The sequence below is a fragment of the Rousettus aegyptiacus genome, unplaced genomic scaffold, assembly GCF_014176215.1.
Source record: "Rousettus aegyptiacus isolate mRouAeg1 unplaced genomic scaffold, mRouAeg1.p scaffold_m13_p_3, whole genome shotgun sequence".
NCBI classification, from domain to species: domain Eukaryota; kingdom Metazoa; phylum Chordata; class Mammalia; order Chiroptera; family Pteropodidae; genus Rousettus; species Rousettus aegyptiacus.
In genome coordinates this window covers 54,169,372-54,186,191 of record NW_023416306.1, presented here as the reverse complement: position 1 = coordinate 54,186,191, position 16,820 = coordinate 54,169,372, and the positions used below count along the sequence as shown (strand labels likewise).

Sequence of the window (16,820 nt, the reverse complement as noted above, 5' to 3'; positions counted from 1 at the left end):
GTACTTGACAATTAGAGGATGAGCATAGAACAGGAATTTTCTAAGTATCACCATTATTCAAAAATGGAATGGTTTGCCACAATAAGCAGCATTTCAATAAAAATGAGTGACTATCAGGAATATTGCAAAGAAAAAAAAAGATTCTGTTTAGATGGTTAAACTAGGTGAGTTGGTTTAACTTCTAAAACCCCCTTAAACTTATGGTCCTATGGTTATAAAATTATTTTTGGAAAAAGCCCAAGTGTGAAAGGATAGCTTTTTAAAATTTATATGTCGACTCATCGATTTTAGATAAAACTGGTTTAGACTCAGGAATAGAATACAATAGACATCAAGAATTAAATAAAATAAAGCTTAAGTAAATGCCGGCTCTAAATGATAAGATGATGATAAGAATACACCGATCGATTCTATTTTGAGGGCTTCCACATTGCAGTCTTTAAAAATTCAAGAAATGTATCACTACTCTACTTAAACCTCAAAATATCACATTCAAGATATGTCTCTGCACATCAAGTAAACTTTGGAGTTTATCCCAGTTAAAAAAAATATCAGACACATGAAGGATGTGACTCATGTCTCTCTTCAAAATTACATGTGGAAAGTTTATAGAAAGAAAGATTATATCTGTCTCAAGCTCTGAGACATTTTAAATTAGTAATTGTCACACTTTACACCTATGCAAATGACAAGACCCTGACATGGTACATAATCCATTTGTCTTTTCTCAAAGAGACATGTAATAACTCAAAGTAACTTATTAAAGAATCCTGCCATGACAGTAGCAGACAGAGCAAATACACCTGTCGTCCTTATCTACGATTAACTGAGTTTAAGTTCATAGAACACCTATCAACATTTGAAAGATCTAGCTTGATTTCTGAATGGCACATAGGCTTGTGTATTTACCTTTCATGTTATGCACACTTTGAGGAAATACAATCATCTTGAAACAATTATAAACTGAAGAAATGTTTAACACTTTTTATAGATAAAATAATAAAATTCTGTTAGTTATATATTAAGACCAATATTCACAAACTTAGCAGGGTAAAGATAGTAGAAATGTGGCTCTATTATTTCTTCCATGATGATCAGATAATAAGATTGATGACTTAATAGATTGCTCCTGTGTCTATCACCTGTCATGCTAAGGCTGGAGGCAAAGGTAACATGTGCTCACTCTCCCTCTCATTCTTCTTATCTTGCTCCAAAATTAAACAAATCTATTTTTTAAAAATTCCTTTAACTTATGAAAAGTGTCAATTTTTTCAATGGCTGAAAAATGTTCCCCTCTTATAAATGCCATTACTAATGGAAATTAGTAATTTTACTGAGAACCATGTAGGAGATTGAATTTAAGAATGTATTTTCCTACTTCTCTTTGCAGGATTGATGTAAAGGAAAAGGAAACAACAGCTTAAGAAATAAAGGGCAAACAATAGTGTGGTCTAGAAAAGGATTGCCCACAATGGTGCCAAGATGTCCAAGGAAGAATATATACTGGAGAGTGTCAAAGGTAAACATATTGGAATACATAATCATAATTATCATAAAGTACAACTGAAAACCTATCTACTTATAAATAATTGGAGTGATAGAATTGGCTCAAAATCAAGTATGAGAATATGATAAGAAAGCAACTCAGGACTAAGATTGTGAACAAAATATGTGTCAAATCTCTCTTCTTTTACATTACTCTGTGTTGGAGTGAGTGACTACAAGAGAAAGGATGAACATGTATAATGTTTAATTTTCAAACCATCTGAAGTACTTAAAGTATACTATTAAGGTTTCTAATTTCACATATATAATTTCTATTGAGCAACTTGAACATTAAGGAAGAATGCTTATTATTTTTTATCAGGCGTTTTATATTTATTGGCTTGATAGATCTCTACCACATTTCCTTCATTGAGGTTCTGTTCTATTCAACATATTTGTCTTGATCACTTACTATATTCCTGTATTTTTATTATTTATTCGTCTTCCATTATGATTTAGTTATTGAATGACTAAGTACTTTTGGTCAGTAGTTGCATCCATTTAATGTTTTCTTCCTGGTCATTAATTCCTATAAGGGCCCCCAGTGCTATATTTCCTGTGGTTACGTAGGATACAGGGAACTAAATATATCGAGTACCTGCCATGTGCTAAACATTAGTTTATGTATATATATTAGTATGTGTGTGTATATCTATATATAAAACTATAAAATTAGCATATATCTTTTATAGTTCTAAAAGTCTAGCATCATTTTCTGTGGCCTTCACTTTCTTTAGTAAAAGTTAGATCCTTTGAAATAAGTGTTACAATACAAAAGATATTTTTCTTAAATCCACCAATACTTTTAATAAATAATGACCAATGTAATTTAGTCATGGGGTACTGTGCTATTCAAAGAAGAATAATCTAGACGGGAACTCCAGTCTTTACAATCATCTCTCAAAAAATTTAAAATAGTTCAAGGGCAATACTATAAGCACTCTTCTAATTCTCTGTTTCCTCAGACATTTTAGGGTTTTTGTCTCTTTTTCCTCAGAAGAACCCTGTTCCCCAACTTCAATCTATAACATAACATTATCTGTTTCTTAATCACTAGTCCATCTCTGGTCTACATCTTCATGATCTGTATGAATATAATTCTAAAAAGAGTGGGCACCGGGAGTCTAAGCAGAGTAATAAAGACAATTTCATACCCCGATCAACTGCATCGTTTCCATGGAAACTCTCTCCCATATGGGTTTTGACAGTAATTCTTGACCTACTTCTAAACAGAAAAGGTGTCTCAGACTAACTGGGATTGTCTGCTTTAGAAATCATTAGTATTTAAATTTAAATAGTATATTCACTAGCCACTGTGCAAGAAATGCATATATAGATATATGAGTACTGTTTTTCCTACTAAAGTCCATATTACAAAAAACAATATTGTTTCTAATTAATGGTTAAACAAGATTTTCTAATGCATATAAATATATTTCTAGATCTTCTGTGATTTTCCGAATATTATTTAAATTATTTCTCAAATTATTCTAATATCCTTTTAGCAGTGCATAGTAGGTAGCTTTAGACATGTAATTATAATTTATGAAGAAACCACCTTTCAGCAAATTTCAGCTAGAAAACATTCTACTAACTACTTTAACCTTCGGTTTGTATATCTGTTTCTATGTCTGAGATTAGTTACGGCTGCTTTTCCAAAATATTAACTATAGTGCATTTACTATTATATTAGGTATATTTCTGTGAGTTCTGTAAATTATTAATGAAATTACCAATGTAGATTATTTGCTTTTGCTTTTCTGTGTGCTATTCTACTTGGTAAAAGCACTATTTCAAATTCTCAATGAGTTTTTATTTTTTTCTTTTTTTGTGTTTTTTTTTGTGGCTTTTTTTTCAGAGAAAATAAAATTCATTTATTCATAATAAAAAACGATTTATAAAGAAAAATATTTTCTGTTCCGGGGAGCAGGGAAAAATAACAGCAGGAAGGTATAGTGTAGGAGAGGACAGTAAGAAAAAAAAAAAGATACTGGCAATATATTTAAGTTACATTTTCTCACCTTTTCTCTGTATCTGTTGTCCTTTCATTATCATTAAAATTTCTTCCCAATTTGTAATTCAGATAACATTAAAATTTTACTCTTGTTTGTATGATTGTGAGATCTACATATCTAATCAATAACTAGTTAACGTTTACATACACATTATGTGATTATATTTTATTTATCTTACACATCATTACTGAAAGTCATACTTTGTTGATAAGTGATTATAATTAGTCAGCTTGGGCAGTTGTAATAAAATACTAAACAACAGAATTGTATTTTTTCATAGTTCTAGAGGCTGGAAGTTTGAGGAGGCTGACTGGATTGATTGTTGGTGAGACCTCTCTTCCTGGCTTGCAGCCAACCACCTCCTTGCTGTGTCCTCGCATGGCCTGTCTTCTGTACAGGCAGTCAGTCTCCTAGTGTCTCTTCTTCTTATGAAGAAATGGGTTTTACTGGATTAAGGCCTGCTATATACTGAATATTTGTGTCAGCACCTTGATCTTGGAATTCTCAGCCTCTAGAAATGTAGGAAATAAATTTCTGTTGATTATAAGACACGCAAGCAGTATTATTTTTGTTATAGTAACCCAAATCAGCTAAAACAGCACCTTACATTTATGACCTCATTTAACCTTAATTATCTCTTTAAAGGCCCTGTCTCCAAATAAAGTTACATTGAGGGTTAAGCTTCAACTTGTAGATTTTGGAGGGACACAATTTATTCCAAAAGAGAGATATATTCCTGAAATATTGCTATTTGAGTATGTACCTATTATATTATATAATTATTGTCACATTTTTCTTTCATCTACCTGTTTCATGTGTGCTTATACTTCACATTAATATAAAAAGAATTTTATAGTACTTAAAATAAGTTGTTTTAAATACCTAAATGAGCTTTTAAAAGGAAACCCATGATCAGTTATATGATTATAATTTTACACTAGCATTTGTAAAGAAATAATGCTTTTTAAATTATTGTCACCGAATGACAGAGTGGACAATGTCTTTAGCAATAGCTGATGATTAAATAATGTCACGCAATGTAGTCCTAGGACATAGATGAACATACAACACAATGAAATCTATTAATTGATATTTCATATAAAATATTCTTTGATTAAGCCATTCTGAACCAAGACAATAAATCCAAATGCCAAGAAAACTATCTAAATGTGTAAAATTGCAAAGCATAAAGCCATAGAATGGGATGACATCTGTATACAACTTAAATATAGACTTTCCATCTCAAGGAGCTTAGATATAGTATTTTAAAGCAGTGTGTCAAGGAAGCTAGACTCTTTTAGGGATAAAATTTAGGCTGCAGACCCCTAATTTCCATTCTCTCCTATAGTCCATAAAAAATGAGGACATGTTTTTCTTTTTAGACTCATTTTTAAATCTTTTATGGTTTGGGGCTTTGGATGAAATGTAAACAGTTTGCAGTATATACGATGGACTAAATTTCCATGAAATAAAGGTTTGCTTTGTTGTTATTTCAAGATGGATCCTGAGACTTAAAAATCCAAGCATACGAGTTTCCTATGCTACCATAATAAAGTACCACAAAAAGGGAATATTAAACATCAGAAATTTATTGTCTCACAGTTCTGGAGGTTAGATGGCTGAGATCAAAGTATTGACAGGATTGGTTCTTTCTGAGAACTGTGAAGGAGACTCTGATCCATGGTTTACTTCCATGCTCTGGTGATTTGCTAGAATTGGTGTCTTTGGCTTCTGCTGTATCACCCTAATTTCTGCTTTCTTCTTAATATGGTGTTCTCTTTGTGTGGATGTCTGTCTCTAAATTTCCCTTTCCTTATAAGGACACTAGTCATATTATGTTAGGGACCAAATATGACCTATCTTAACTAATTACATATACAATGACCCCATTTCCAAATTAGGTCGCATTTCTTAGGTGCAAGATGTTAGGATTTTAACATAAGAATTTTGTCGGGATCCATTTGAATCCATAACATAAGGATCTTATCAACCCAGATTCTTGACTGAAAGAATGACACTCCTGTTTGGCACAATGAGCTCTGACAATTAGGAAAGCTCATGCATTTTCCTTTATTCATTATTTTAATTCATGAATAAATAAAAATTTTAAAAGTCTCAGTTCCCTTCTTCATGAAATTAAGAGAGTTCCTGAATTTTTAGAACACAGAACATTCAGAGGCTGATTAAAATGTTACTGGAAATCCCTCCGTACCCAGGGCAGTTGTGGATGGGTGGGTATCAAGGAACAGATATTTGTATTAGAAAGGGTAATGTCAAGGTCGAGGGTGAAAATTCCTGCTGAGTATTGGGAGGTGATCTCTGAAACAGAAGTCAAGTATAGAAGGCTTTTCACTCCAGAGAGAATTGGAGGTGAGCTGGAAACAGAAACTCTTCATCTCTGGGGACACAGGAATAGTAGCATGGATTTCTATATTTCAGGAACTTACAAGGTTTGGAATTTGATCTGGAATTCCTGAGAGAACTGATGCTAGAACTGGCCAAGAAAAGTAATAATTAATCCTAGAATGTACACAAGTGATTGGTGAGGCCAGAAGCATTACAGAGGTTTTAAACTCACTGGTTGAGGCAAAAGAACTGGCCTGAGGGAAAACATTTTGCTGGTTAATTCTCATATAGACAGCTTCTCACTCTGTATATTTCTCAGAAAATAAAAACTATATATAGACTCTCAGTTTTCACCTTCATGGAAAAGTTTGACACCTCTTAGTTCTAGGCAAGCATGCCTTATACCCTGCCGTTTATATTTAGCTCTCAAGTCTAGCACACCTAGAACCTCACTTTCTAAAAAATTTGACCTGTTATGAGTATAGATAGTAATCTTCCACCCTGGCCAGTTACCAAAGTAAGAACCAGGTAAGGATTTTCTTATGGATGCACTCAAGTCAGGAAGAACTTATTCTGAGAATTGGTAGCCAAATAAGGAGACACCTGGGTCCATGAGGGAAACCATTGGATAGGAAGCAGCTCACGTGTGTCTGGATTCAACAATGGTTTTAGCAGCTCAGGCCCAGCTGCACTATTTCTGGCTTAGTTGGGTCCTAGGTTCTCTGTGTTGTCATGACTCAGAATCACATGGTAAGGTAGTTAAAACACAAGTTTCAGAGATTTTGGATTAGAATGTTCAGATTTGGGCGAGATGTGGAAAATTTATTTTGATATTGCTACATGTGATAGATTTACTTTCTGATTTATCTGTTGGATAACTTGATTACATTAATGGAAATTATCATTCTCTGTTCCACATTTTCATGTTTATGACAACACAACAAATACATGGGTAAAATAAAGATTTAAATCAATTGAGATTAAACATTTCTCTCTGACCTTGCTCAAACTTAGAACCCTCCCTTAATTTTATTATTGATTTGTTATGTAGCTTTTAAGGACCCTTTTGAATGTATTCATGCTTATGAATGTTTAATACATTATTTTGTTTTATTGAGGTGGGTCTTTTCATATGTATGGGTAAAATATGTATTTCTGGAAATTATTGGACTTCTCTTGGTTTCAGAGTGAATTTTAATTAATGCAAAATAGTGCAATATTCTAAATGACAATGTTTGGAGTACTCATGTATTTTTTTTATTATTATTATACTACTTTTGTATGTGAAAGTGATTTTCAAAGTCACTTGAAAATGTCAGTGCTAGTTTGTATTAATTTTCTGGCAGACAATTGGATAAATGTAAGCATGGATGTCCAGATGCTATAATTTTCAAAATCCTGGTTGCTTTGGGAATGTTCGTTGATAAGATAAAATGTTATCTATTATATATTACTACAGAAGTATGTTACTACCTTTTACTACTCTGCTATTAACAGTAAAATTGGCATTTTTGTACTAAATATGATAGATATTCATGTTCAATTATAAGAATTTTCTTCTGGAAGCAATACTTTTGAAGCAAATTATAATGTTATAGAGAGAAATTATATAAATAAAGAATTATATAATGATTATGTAAAAAAATACACCATTTTTAAAAGAGTATATTGAGATGCTGAAAGATTATTTTATTTATAGAACTTTTGTAAATAAAACTTCTGTTTTTATAATTTTAGCACATTTTTCTATATTATTGTGTAGTTATTTTTTTCTCTGTGGATGACATCTAACTGCCTGTAAACCTCTTGAGAGAGGAATCTCGTTTATTATTTCTCTAATATACCCTAGTGAATTCTAAGCACTGCACTTGGTCTACAATGGCTGTAAAAAATGTAGAGTGATTTTTCTATGAAGCACCTTTTATGTGTAAGGTACTTAACACTCAATCCTCAGTGGATCTTTTCGAATGCTATTTGTGCCATTTAGAAAGCTCTCACATCAGGTAGTATCAACATCTCATTCAGACTAACCTTTTTACACTTAGCGCTTTTGAATATGCAGAAGACTTTACAACACTGTATTATTGTTTAATATTCCATATTTTGTGTAACTTACAGTCCATTTATTTATATTAGCTATAGTTCGCTTTAACCTTGCCCTCGTTTGTTCCAGCCCTCCTTTTTCCACTGCATTGCCAAACAATCCTCTCTCAGATAGGCATCCTGTCTTTGTTCAAAATGTTTAAAGAAGACCATCCTCTGTGAAAATAAAACCAGTGACCAACCTTAGGATGGAGTGTGTTTTTACTTTTTGGTTTCTAACCATCTTCTCTTATTATCTATGTTTACCTTAAGTCATTTCACTTCCAAGTTGGAAATCATGGTAATAACACATATCCAGTGGAACTAAGACAGTAGAATGAGTATTTCCCCAATAAGTTTGATGAGGTGATTTGATGCATTAAGTAAAAATATGGTAACTCATTCCAAAAAAGTCTTAAGGGTACTTTTCTTTCTAGGTGTGTTTTTGTATCTCTGGGCACATACCTAGAATCAGATAACATTTGAACAAGAAGGAAACTTATTATAAATAATTTCTCATATAAGGAACCTGAGACTTAATTGGTGTTCAATGGATTTGCTAAAGTTAGCATATAAATAACATTTTAGCTTTATCCTGTTTCCCATAAATGTTGAGGATAGCTTTTCTCCATCTCTACACTGTGATATATAAGTCACTGTTTCTAAGATTAATAACCTTTGCCAAGATTGGAGTTGATTTATGCTCTGGCTCGGTTGGCAACAGAGGTCTCCCTACCGCAGTCCTCATCATCTACATTGATTGGGAACCAGAGCTTCCCCAGCCTGCTGCTTAAGCAGATGCTAATGGGCAAATGAGCAACAGCAGGGGGGCAGGCTGGGGTGATCTTCATTCATTAGCAACTGTTCAAGCAGCAGGCTGAGGGAATCTGCAGATGCTGAGAAAGATACCAAGATGAACATTGACCTCAAAGGTACTTGTGAACAAAACTTAAATTTCTGCCAGAAGGTCATGTTGCTGTGTTTACCAAAACTTATATCCTGTCATATATGGTATTTAACCGGTTTACATTTTTAAAGCCCTTGTTTTCTTATATTGATGACAATGCCTGCATCAAAGTCAGTCAAGTTCATATTCTAAGACAGTGTCTTGTGAAATTGCCTAATCATAATAATTATATCAAGTCTTACAAACCTCAGATTCTGATTCAGTGGATCAGAGTTATGAATTGAGAATCTGTATTTTTTAAAAGTGTCAAGAGATATTTTACAATGTTTAGAACACATCTTTCTAAACAGTACACTTCAAAATGGTGTCCAGTACTTCCTATGTCACAATTACCAAGATGATGCTAAAAATATAACAAACTCCCATCTCCTCATTTCTACTAAATGAGAATCTTTGGGGAAGAACCGAAAAATCTATATTTAAGTACTGGTTTTCAGGCTCATTTTTGAGAATTATGGGTGAATAAAAACCAAAAATCTGGTCAAGAAAGTAGATTCCATATTATTTGAAAATACTGAGAATTTCTTGTTTGAAATGAGTTCTTTCTTAAAGAATCAAAGGCAGAATTATAACACCACCTGTTAAATTATCAACTTGCCTTCTGAACATTGAATGTCTGTAGAATTGTATTTATCCTTTCACCATTTACCTAATGTCTGTCTGTTTGCTTTTTTTCCCTGAAATACTTACAATACGGTCTGAACTTTCTCAAGAAACATTCTCTATAACCACCTCTGTAGTCAATATATGCAAATTTTAGGAATCTGAAATTAAGTTGTCAGCAGGGTTGCTTCCTTCTGGAGTATTTGAGGGAGAATCTGTTCAATGTCTCACTTGTAGCTTCTGTGGGCTCTGGCAGTCTTGGACACTCCTTGGCCTGTAGATGCATCATTCTAATCTCTACCACTGTCTTCACATGGTTTTCCTCCTATTTCTGTGCTCCAATCTCTTTCTCTCTTTTCCTTTATAAGGACATTCATCATTAGATTTAGGGTCCTCTCTAAATACAGTATGATTTTATTCTAACATTCAGTAAGTTCATATTCAGCTATCTGGGGTTACGATTTAGACATATCTTTTGGAGGGACACTATTTAATTCAATAAAATCACTGAATTTCAAAGATATATATCTGGGAATGTTATGTATACATTATTTAACATAGATATGTAAGTGTTAATGTCTGTCTTATGCATGTTTTTCAAGTCCTTTAAGGCGAAACTAAAACAAAATAGTATGTCTATTTTTTGAAAAAAATCAAATGTTTTTCTAACTTTACAGACACTAACCACCTTTATACCTATATGTGATATATGTATGAATTAAAAATTAAGTTGGAATGTTAGAACTGAAATGAATTTAGCATGTGCATTGCCTGTTAGATGTATGTAATTATTAAATTTGGTCACCCACTGTACTGAATTATAGTGCTGTCCTGATGTAATCATGTCTTGTTAGCTTCTTAGAAGTGAATATTTTTCAAATTTATTTTATGTGAATTTAGAGGGTAATGTTTTGAGTAATATATCTATTTTTTAAAATTTATGTCAGCCTTTACTATTCAAAATACTCTTAACACCAAAAAATAAACCTGATCATTATTTAAAGAATAGCAATAACTGTGTAAGTTGAGATAAGTATACAACCAAAGATTTTGGGGTTTTGTTTTTAAATCATTTTAGTTAACATAATTCTACAGTGAGCAGAAAATTTCAAGGCAACCTTTAATATGTACTCATATTCTCATTCTCTATCTCAATATTAGAACTCTGGTGTGGCATCTGTTTTTACAGCCTTAGTTGTGGTTCAATAGATGAAGGGAGGAAATAGGTCTGCAGCACACTCCTTGCCAAGCACTGGGAGTATAATTTTCCCATTTTAAATTCACAAAGTGTAGTTCCTTTGGCCCCAGGAGAGTTGGGCTGCTTTACCTTGCTTCTGTAATGAGAATATACTAACACATTTTCATTATTAGATCAAAGAAGAAAGACATTACATGAAGTCACCTGCAAATTAAATTTCAAAATTGGCTGGAGTATACACTTTCATTCTAATCAAATACCGTCCTCTTTTTCCAGAATCAATAGAGAAAACCAAAGAAAGGAGACACGCAGTCTGAAATTAATACAGCTGGTGAAATCAGACTTAAAGCAGGTCCATTTATTCACAATTGACTTGAAGAACTGAAACATAGATTTTATAATTAGAATGTCTTGGAAAAAAGCAACTTAATTTATAGGACAGACACAAAAAGTAACTTATTGGCTTTATTAGTTTTAGTATTGAGTTGTACCATATTCTTGATTTGATAATTCAAGGTGAAATGGATAAAACAGATTATTTTAAATTATCACTTTCTTTTAAAATATAACACCTTTTTCGATTACATATGCATTTAATCTAAGTAATTATCTTTTGGAATATTGGTTTGTCTTTAGTGAGCCTAATTCAAAGTCAACTAAATTCTCGTTCATTACTACTGTCATTGGTTCATGATTAGTGTCACCAACTATAACAAATCAACAAAATTTTTTATTAGAGAAAGGTGAGACTTGAGTTTGTCATACTGTTTAGGGTTGATACGAACATATCAGTTCTCTCAAATTTATATGCCAAATCCTGATGCCTTAGGACATTTTCTCTGAAAAACTGCTTACACTGTAGCAAATTGAGAAGTCTATAATTTGCTTAAGGACTTTTTTTCACCAGTTGCAAAATCTAAATGGTCTTAAATGTGAATGCTTACATTTATATAAAAATAATGTGTGGCATATGTGTGGGAATATACTTACCCATTTACTTTCTTAGCTATACATTTTTTAAAACACATATATCTAAATATACATTATGTGTACCACTTAATGTCTGAGCATAATTATTATGCATTTATGGATGTAAATAGTCAAGTTGGTGAGAACAGGTATGCTTATGGTTGCAATTATCCTGTTGCTCAGCTCAGACAGGTACTGAAAAATTTCTCCTAGGATCTTTTTCTCTTAAACCTGACCTAGAATTCCCAGCCTTCTCATTTGAAAATTAATGGACAGATAATTACATGCAGTAGTTATAGGCACTCGGCCATATTTATGGCCTTGCCAAGATATTGCTATAGTCACCAGATTTACACAAAATCATGAACAATATTAAAGGCTGGCAACCACAGCTTCTTTCATTGTTAGCAGGTTTTTATTTCAGAGTTACAGGAGTCCTTATGTAATTCTTACAAGTTCCTGTAATTTTAGAGAGGAATATTCAGATGAGCAGCAGTGTCATATTATAAAGTCAATTTTCCTAATAATAAGATTCTTTTTCAATGGGAAGAGGAGAAAGATAGAACCAGTGCCCACAACCAGTGCTAGAAGCAGGCCTGCATGTTCACGGGCATCTTAGCAAAGTTTGAATTGCATCTAAAGTAGTTAATCTGGGCATTTGAGATTGACTCAAGACTCTGATTTTTTATGGTTCTTATTCAGCATTGTAAGAGTAATGATCTAACTGATATGTAGATTTTATGCAATAAATAGAAAATCAATTTACAAGCTCCCTTAATTTATATTTTCTAAATAAAATGTTGAACAGTGATTTTAAAAATGAACAGAAAAAAGTTTACAGCCTTTACATATATTTTTGGAGGAGAAAATAAATCTAAATTAATAAACAATGAGAATACTAGAAGATCTAATGCCATTTAGGTTGTTTCCTCTGGAAATCTGTTTCTCATCAAAAATTATTTTAGATTACTATGGCCTAAAATAATATGGCAAATACATTTGTATGTGGAATATTCTATTAGAGAATAATTAACCTATGGCTAATTACTAAAAGTGAGGAATGATCATAGCTACTCAGCTACACTGTAATAACTTACTCATAATGTAATCTTTATTAAAGTAATATTAATGGAGCCTTGTGGAATGAAGACATTTTACCATATGATTCACTTTATTCTTAATTGTAATCACATGGCTCTAGTCACAGGCAACATAAAGAAAATGTACACCCAACAAATTGACTATATTGTCAAAAGTGAAGTATTATGAACTGGGTCATTACTCTATTATTGTTTTTTTTCTCATTTAGAGTAGACATTATGACTATTTAATCATTTTATATCAGATACTTCTACATAATATTTAAGAATCAAATTCTCTTGTGTTTCATTTGGGACTACTTGAAATTTACATTAGTTCTTTAAAGACCCTTCACCGAGATTCATTTAATTTATGTGGCAGACTCTTAAACAAGAGAGTCAGTGTAAACTGTATGAATATGTCTTGGCTTAAAGGTAATGTGTCTATCATTGAATGTTTCAGCTACTGACACTTTTCTTTATTTTATTTAAAATGCCAGTCTTGAATAGGTGGTTGGCCTAGTATGGCTGGGAGATCACTTAACCTAAATATGAGCCCTGAGTCATTTGGTTTTCTTGAGCTGACTGAGAATTTAAATGAGATCTAGTCACTATTGAGAATGCTAATAGAGGTTTTAGATTTGTGTACTTTCTTCCGAATGAATAAGTTTTATGGAATTTTACCTCTCCAAGATTGAAATTACAGGATAATTTATTTAAATTTGAACTTTTAAATAATTTTCACAAATTAAACAAAAAACTAATTTTTACAATGTTCCTCAATATGACTTATTTCATGTGGTAGATCTTCAGGCTCATCCAGATCATCACTTCACATTTCAAAACAAATTTGAAAAAGAATTAGACTGAAAGACCATTACTTGTTTTAAGACATTATAAGACTATCGTAATCCAGACAATTTAATATGGGTATAAACACAGAGTAATAGATTAAACAATAAACTGGGTTTTATGCAAATTAGAAATGTCTACTATTTAAAAGACACTGGTAAGAAAATGAAAAGTCAAGCCATAGATTAGGAGAAAGTGTTTACAAATTATATATCTTAAAAAGGACTTACAGCCCATATTTATAGACAATCTTCAAACAAAAGGATAAGAAAACAAACAACCCAATATATAACCAAACAAACGATTCAAACAAATAGCTTACCAAGGGAGATTCAAAGATAGATGGAAAGAAGCACATGAAAAGCCTTTCAACATCATTAGTTGTTAGGGAAATGAAAGTCATACCACAATAAGTTACCATTACACACCTATTGGACTTTGGGAGGGGCATGAATATATCCATCTTCTTGACATATTGCTGATTTCAAAGGTCTATTCATATTTACAAATCTTATCAACTAGTATACTTTAAATATATTCAATTCATTGTATGTCAGTTATAATTAAAGCCATTAGAAAATCAAGATTGTCTGTGGATGAGATAAGCAACAGGGCTTGTTGTAAGGAAATCAAATAAACCTGGAATTAAAACAAGCACCAGCATTTATTAACCATAATCTATGCTTTGAGACAATTAAGAGCTTTTCTTTCCTCACCTGGGAAAAAAATATTCTTACCTAAAAAAGCCTAGGTTAGGATTTAAATGTGATAATGTGTGTAAATGCTTTATATAACACCTCACGCACATTAGATTCTCAATAAATATTAATTCCTTTCCCCATAGTATTTGCCATCTCTAATGGTCATATTGTGCCCCAAGTAAAAATCATTGGAAGAAAAGGCTAAGTTAAGAATCATACAAATTATAATTTTTATTTTCCCCAGAAATGTCATAAACCACCAAGTGGATGACACTGGGCATGTACATGACAGACACCACTTAGCAGGCAAGTTTGAAAAATCGTCACTTTCATTTAAAATCATACCCTGAAGGAAAAAGAAGTGTCAGAAATAGCACCCAAATAAGAAACACCTATAGGCCCAGATGAAAAGACAAGGTCTAAAACAAGTAACAGGCCCTGTCACGAACAGGATGAATTAGGTTATGACTAGAGACAGTAATAGTCCTTCCCTACAACCTAAGAGTTGGGAAAGTTTAAGCACTGTAAAACTGAATATGTGATCACAAGCACAGAAATGAAAAATGGTTGAGTCAGTGATTTTGGCAAAGTTAATGACAGAACTAGATCAACTGTAAATTCAGTCTGGCCTGTTATGTAAAGGTGGATCATTAAAATACTAGGGAGAAAAATGACCAAACTTCTTAACATTAAGATTGTGACTTAATTAAATAGATCGTGTAAAGATAAAGCCACCATTTATAATATATGCATTATCATCTTTAGAACTAACCAATTGCCTTAGTTTCTCAGGAGATTAAAGGCAATAGATTATAAAAAGGTTTTCATTATACAATGCTTTAAAATACATAGCCAAAAACTAGATAACTATTCAGATGGTATGAAGAAAATATCTTGTGAGAATAAAGATAAGTCCCTACATCAATTTAGGTAAAGGGTAAGTTTCTGTACCAGTTTATGTAATGAAAGTTTCTCGTAAGAAGAAAGCATATTAGATTTTAGGAATAAAATAATTTTCCCAAAACAATTTAGGTGATCTCCATTTACTGGAATACTTTTACTGGAATAATAATCATGCTTTACAATACTAAGAAAATTTTTCATGAAGAACATAATCACCTCTAAATTATCTTTTGTGTTATTGTAGATTTCTATATAATTTCTTACTTTCATGTAACATTTTGGAAATTATTAACACCTTTCTCTTACATTATCTCATTTAATCAATTTTATTTTGGAAAAGGTAAAATGTCCAAAATACACATACACACACACAAAACCTTTTAAAACTCAATAAGAAAACAAACAATCAGATTAAAAATTGGAGCAAAGACCTTACCAGACACCTTACCAAAGAAGATATACAGGTGGGAAAAAGCATATGAAAAGAAACTCCATATCATATGCCACCAGGGAAATGCAAATTAAATAGATACTTTACCCCACCTATAAGAATGTACAAAATTCAGAACAGGAACAACCCTAAGTGTTGGCAAGGATGTGGAACAACAGGAGTTCTCATTCATTGCTAATGGGAATGAAAAAAATATATAGCCACTTTGTAGGGCATTTTAGTGGTTTCTTATAAAACTAATATGATATTCAGAAAGAGGCAAAACTATGGAGACAGAAAACGATAAGTGGTTGCCAGAGTTAATGAGAAGGGAGGGATGAATAGGTAGAGCACAGAGGCTTTTTAGGGCAGAGAAACTACACTATATAATCCTATAATAATGGATACACATAATTATATATTACTTCAACCCTATAGAATGTAAAACGCCAAGAGTCAGCTCTTGTGTAAATTATGGACTCTGGGTGATAATATGGTATTAGTATAAATCTATCATTGGTAAGAAATTTATCAGTTGGTGGGGGTGCTGATAATAGGGGAGGCCTCGCATGTTCAGGAGAATGGTATTTGGTAGATCTCTGTAACTTCCATTCAATGATGCTGTGAACCTAAAAACTACTCTAAAATATAAAGTCCAGTTTTAATTTTAAAAATTAAAATGTAGACTTTTGATTCAATAATATGAACAGATCTTTGTAAATTAATTTGGTAATAAAACCCTCTAAAGAAAAAATCCAAATTATATTAATGTATAAAAAAATATAAAGGGATACCCTGTAATACAGATAGCAAAACAAATATGTATATAGATATAAAATCTATTAATTTCTATGTATTTATAAGCCTCTTTACATGGTGAATGAAGAGAGAAAATAATAAAAATGTGAAAGAGTAAAGATTAAAAATATAATTCAGTAGCCAATAGGAATATTGATTGTTTTGGAGCTTGGGAAAACTAAATATCAGTGATTTGATACTGATTTAATGAGAAAATGGCCTGATGTCACATTTTACTACGTGGGTTAGCAGGAATGTGTCTACCAAAATGGCAAGGAGGATTCGTAAGTACTTCGGCTTTTAAATTATGCTTCAGAGGAAACTTGTTTTCA

The 16,820-nt window shown here is 32.1% G+C and overlaps 1 long non-coding RNA gene across 1 annotated transcript in view; it reads left to right on the top strand.

Annotated features, from left to right (window-relative positions):
* The window catches only part of LOC118600415, a 144,718-nt gene extending 140,784 nt beyond the window's left edge, over positions 1-3,934 (top strand). The window contains exons 2-3 of the long non-coding RNA XR_004950068.1: positions 1,391-1,519; positions 3,841-3,934. This is a non-coding gene — a long non-coding RNA (uncharacterized LOC118600415). The remainder of the gene's footprint in view (positions 1-1,390; positions 1,520-3,840) is intronic.
* The last annotated feature ends 12,886 nt before the right edge of the window (positions 3,935-16,820 follow it).